Here is a 6,140-nt window from a genome sequence, read left to right as displayed (position 1 = left end):
TTTTTTTTTTTTTTCTTTTCCTCCTTCCACGCCGTTTACTTGGGAAGGGTGGGGGCGGGTGGAGGGGAATAGCTGGTGCAGCCAGTCAGGGAACGGCCTGCTGTTTGCCTACAGATTGGGGGTTTTTCCTCTCTCCTTACTCCAACCGGATTGGTTTGCTCCACGAGAAAGAGGCGTTTTCCTAATCTCCTCCCTTCCCCACGCCTCCTGCCCCCTCCCCCCGCCCCACCTTCCAGAAACCTGACTAATTGAATTACTGGGAGTGCCGAGGCGCCCTCTCCTGCGCCCCAGCCCGGCAGCCACGTGTAACCCTTTGGGTGCTGAATTCCGTCTGGGCTAAGGAATGATTTGACATCTTTCTACCTGGGAGTAGGGTCTTTCGGTTTTAAAGGAACCGGTGCCCACCCTTTGGCTGGAGAGCCGGCATCTGTCTCTAGTACCCCTCAGGTGACGGATGGGCTGGGACGGAGCCTCTGGGAGTGCGCGCTCCACGCCGCACCGTGCCTGGCGCTGGGTTATCTGGAAATCTGAGCACCCCTCCTGTGCCTTTCAACCCTCCTCTTCCCACTTGGGATTTAAAGATTATTGGGCAGGAAGCGAGTTTTCTTTAAAGTGATGCTCTGAAAACACGTTTTTAAAAATCAGGCAAATCACAGTTTAAAGTGATTACAATTCAGCGCGAACCTTCCAGAGAGGAAATGAATGCGGCAGACGAGCCCTTCAGAAATAACCTCACACCTCTTCCATTTCAACCTTGAGGGTGATTTGCTGCCCACTCCCCAAAGAATAAACGCCTTTAACGAACCCGGTGCTGAAAGAAATGGGGCCGGGGTGGGGTGTGGGAAAGAAAGCAGTTCCTTTATTGTTGGAAAAGGCACCTCGGTCCTGGACTTCAAGGGCAGGTTGCAAGCCTGGGTCTTCAGCCGCCACCGGAGCGCGATCTCCTGGCAGCGAGACTGTCCCAGTGCCTCGGGACGCGTCCCCACTGTGGTCCAGAGCCCGGGAAGCGAGCCCGACGCCTGCTCTGCGGGGCCAGAGGCCCCCGCGACCCGCCCTTGAGGGGTCCGCGGGCACGGGAGCAGCGGTATTTTTCTCATGGTCTCTAGGGAGTTTGCTGCCTTAGTGGGAAGGGCAGATCCCCAAGAGAAAAAAGGCAGTTTAGTTTTGCTCCCACACCTGCCTGCTCTCCTTTTTACTTATTAGTCCAATAAAATCAAATCTCACGTTCTCCCTCCTGCGCTTTCCAGTCCTCAGAAGGGATTTCTAGGCGCTTCAGAGCTGTTTGGAAGCGTCCAGACGCCCTCCAGTGGTGGGCCTGCAGTCCGCACCCAGCAGGGGCATTGCCTGCAGCTCAGGCCGGATTCAATTTGGGGAAAATCTAGGGCTATGACCAATAAAGACTGAGAGGAAAAGAAGCAGTTCATAGGGGCATGGAGGTACCTGGATGTTATGGGCTCTTGGCTAAACGTTAAGTCGGTTTTCAATTACAGTAATATTTCCTATCTGAAAAGATCCTGAAATCGTCCTAGGAAAGTGACTTATGTTTTGTGACTAGATACAAATTGCAATCTGTACAATAATGGACTTTACCACAAACCAACCGTCTGCCTAATTATTAAAAATTGAAATTCAGAATGTCGACACAAATACTCCTCCATCATCTGTATGTTTCACAAAGTTCCAGCAGTGAGAAAGAAATGGGGAAAGAAGTGAGAGAACCAATGGATAAGCTCTTATTTTTCAAATCAAATTTTCAGTTAAAGGGTTATTCGCTTTTTTCCCTGGTCTCTAATCTTGCTGATTTTCATGTTCTTGGCCCATTTTAGGGTGTTTTTTTTTTTTTTTTTTTCTGTTGCAGGAAAGATGGATTTCTTTCCTTGGCTTTTCTGATAGTAGCTCTAATAGGTGCTCATATGACAGAGACAGTTTTGCAGGAAATATTCTGGACTCTTTTAAGAGATATGTGTATCTTTAGGAAGAAAATGCACGACTCCTGTCTGGGATAAAATGCTGATCCTCACTGAAGAGTCTTCATTCAAGGAACTATCAGGTAACAGGGAGCTAGCAAGCTGGCTTCCTGTGGGATCAAAGCCAAAAAAAGGTGAAGAAAAAGAAATGGTATCCACTCATTTCCCATGTGAAATACATACGATAGCCAAATGGTAAAATTCAATACATCAGAAAAATGTGGATGTCATCATATTTAAATATCTCTATTATTTAAAGTTTGAATAGCCCCATGTTAAACAGAAAAAATGTATACATTGTCCTCTTCCTTAAAGTGATTCATAAGATTGGAATAAGATGTTGAAATTTGCAGCTGTTCGTAACATAACTCAAATGTCTACGTGAAACAATTCATAAACCTAAATCAAAAGACTCCGGGATTATATGCCTAAGTGATTATTGGTATGGAAGTTACTAGGCAGTGGGATGATAGATACAGTAAGTCCTTAATGTCAGGGATAGGTTCTTGGAAATTGTGACTTTAAGTGAAGTGGCATATATAAGAAAAACAATTTCACCATAGGCTACTTGATATAAACAAGAGTTAAATTCCTGTGCATATCTCAGGTCACAAAAATGTCACCAAACTTCCAAATAAAGACCAAAACACTTCTAATGTTAAACATTGAAATAAATGTGAGCTAGACATACATTTGAGAAAGATTAATAAAAACAAGTAAGATCATTTAACCAATTTTTCCAATTCAGGATTGCAGGTGGTTGGAGTTCAGGGCTCAAGGAGGAAAGTAACCCGGGACAGGACACCCTTCTATCCTGGGGTGCACTCACACTCACACCCACACTCACTCAGACTGAGAATATTTAGATATGTGCACAGCTTAGAGACAACCTAGCGAGCACAGCTGTGGGATGTAGGAGGAAACCAGAGTACCCGGAGAAAACCCACGCAGACATGAGGAGAATGTGCAAACTCCACACAGACAGAACTTTGTGACCATGGCCCGGAATCAATTTTTTTTTTTTCCTCATCACCCATTATGACGAAGTGACGTTGAACCAAACAGCGTTGAGGACCTGCTGTACTTGAACAGAGTTTGAAGAGCTATATTATTAACTGTACACTTACCGTTAGATAGTGTGACTTTGTCTCTTCAGGAAAACATTCATGTGATTTAAATTTATACAAGTCAGCATTATATAAAATAATTTTACTATAATTCGCCCAGTGTCACAGAGGCAATGACTTTTAAATGACTTTAAATGGCCTTTAGAATGTAAGTATTTTGCCAGGTATAGAAGGAGGTGAACGTATAACAAAAAGAAAACAGCAAGAACCTGAAAACATGGAGACAAAAAAAATGCAGAGAATGTTTGAATGCTTCGAGTTTGACAAGACAGTGTCGTAGGGAGCTGAGACCTGAAAACATAGGTTGGTAATGGACTATAAAAGGGCTTACCTGCAATTCTGTTTCCATTTAAAGCTATAGGCTACTGGGTGCACTGGTGGTTTTAAAGCAAGTGCCATTGAAGCAATAATTTATATGCCTCAAAGCACAAATAGGAATTTATGCGTTTATTTAATTTTTTGGCCTTGAACTACCTTGATCAGTGTTCTAACCTTGGCTACAAATTAGAATCACCTAGGGAGCATTAAAAACAAACATGCAAACAAAAAACAGCAACAACAACAACAAAAAACAATACCAGGGTTCCACTTCCTGTTTTAGCTGGTTAGGAAGGGGACTTGGGATCTACAATTCTTAAAAGCTCTCCAGGGAATACTAATGAGCAGAGAGGACTGAGAACCACTGATCTCAATGAATAACCACTGGTAATTTATTTTTTCCTTAACTAATATTTCAGGCAAAAGTAAGTTCTGCAGTTACTTATCTGGAGAAGTAGCCCAACTCACCATTAAGACCAGAATATTGATACCTTAGAGAATTTCATGATCTCTATTAATGGGAAGTGATACTGATACTTTTAAATAATTTTTACATGACACCAAATTATCTGTGAGTGCCATCTCCAAGATGTGGTTGCAGGGCAAAGCTTAAATATGATTAATCTTCTTCTTTAGATTAGTTTTTAATTTGAATTAGCTGCCACGAGATAGAAGTAGAGTTCTATGGGCTCAGGGTAGCTAGACAAATAAATGAAATAAGCTGGCAAATCAAATTCCTCAGTCCTAAGCAACTTTTAATACAGCAGTTAAATTAGAACTAGTATCCAGAAGAAATAATAAAGAAACTCTAGAGCAAAAATTCAATAATAATTAAACACAAAACTAATAGATGACTAACATAATGGTATTTAAGCTAACCCTGCTATTTTCCTAGAACATTTAGAATAAATTCTTAAGCTCCAAGAAGCTCAGATCCTATCTCCAAACTGTGACTCAGCTGTCCTGCCCACAGACTGTTTGAAGTTACCAATAAAGCACTCTCCCCTCCCCATCTTTTTTTATAACAAGTTCCTAAGAATCTTCAGAAATAACTCTTTGCTGACTTTTCTCTCCTCAGAGACTTTAAGAAAAGCTCCTATTCTATTCCTGATCTAGTTATCTCTTCTGTGTACAATCAAAAAAAAATCTATAGAGTATTACATCTCTCCTTTCATTCCTGTGACCTTCAACTTCCATCATGAATTTTCTCCCTTTTCCTCATTCTCCCCTTTATTTTCTGGGGTTTGCTAGAGTTTATTTCCTTAAATCTACAGAGAAACAGAAGCAGTCCTGCAAGTTGGGCTGCAATATTCTGGAAGAGGCATTTAAAAATGTTTTTATTTATGAACTTAGTCTATTTGTTGTTTTGCTCATTTCAAAGCATGTTTTAAATAAAACGAACATAGTAAACTTCTTAAACACACAAAACTTTCACCAGTCATTTTGGTGAACAACATAAACCATATAATTAGGCACATTTGTAAATACATGTTATATTTGTATGTATTACAAATGTGTATGTGCTCATATGAAATTTTTTTAAAAAGCAAACAAGGACTGGTTGATGTAACCAATTTCCACATCACTTTTCATTATCTAGATTTCAGGACATATACCATACATACATTTATGTGACCAGTTTTCAACCATAAAGCTTACATTAGTAAGTACTTTTATTCCCATAAGCCATTTTCAGGTTGTCTTTCACTAACAAAATGTGCATATACATTCTACTCCTCTATATTTCCCTCTTCAGATTTTTAAATTAAAATTAACAAAGTTTATCTGTATTTTATAAATCTAATAGATCAATCAGCATAAAGTATATCGTTCTGGCTGGTGTGGTGGCTCAAGCCTGTAATCCCAGGAAATTTGGGAAGCCAAGGCAGGAGGATCACTTGAAGTCAGAAGGTTAAGGCCAGCTGGGGCAACATAGCAAGACCCTGTCTCAGAAAATACTATTAAAATTAGCCAGGTGCAGTAGCACATACTTGCAGTCCCAGCTACTCAGCGGAGGCAGGAAGATCTCTTGAGCCCAGACGTTCAAGGCTGCAGTGAGTTATGATCACACCACTCTCCAGCCTGGATGACAGAGCAAGGCCCTGTCTCTAAAAAAGAAAAAATTTTTTAAAAATATATATATACTCTCCTGAATTGTTCTTTGCGAATATTTCTATTTGCAATGAATATGTTTTACTAAATTCCTTGCTTAAAAGAATACGTATTACCATGAATGTATATTATCAAAGAAAATAAAAGTTTGTATTCATGTTTTACTACAATGGCAATCATAGATATCTACAGCAAACTTGTTTTAAAAAAGGAATACAAATAGAATTTTCAGAAACAAACTTAATTTGTACTTTTTTCTGCATTCAAACTAATAATTAGGATATGTTTCTCCCAACAGGTGGAAGAAAAGCATATAAGTATGCATTTTGTATTCTTTTACTTGCATAGAGCCTTCCAAAAGCTGATATATTTTTTAAAAATTTTGTTGATACACACATACACATACACACAGAACATCTGTAATGAGCTTATAGACAGAGAGAAAGAGAAATAACTTATTTTTCAATCAATTTTCACCAAATATTTTCATCAACTTCTGTGAGAATTCTACTTAAAGATGAATAGAGGATATGACCCTTAGTAACCATGATTATATAAAACAGGAAATGCTGTTTCTAAGCCCCTGTTTTAGCTTTGGCTTTACTGTTTTTCCCCC

Source organism: Rhinopithecus bieti, unplaced genomic scaffold (genome assembly GCF_001698545.2).
Source record: "Rhinopithecus bieti isolate Rb0 unplaced genomic scaffold, ASM169854v2 scaffold_39883, whole genome shotgun sequence".
Classification (NCBI taxonomy): Eukaryota; Metazoa; Chordata; class Mammalia; order Primates; family Cercopithecidae; genus Rhinopithecus; species Rhinopithecus bieti.
Note: the sequence above shows the minus strand (reverse complement) of the source record.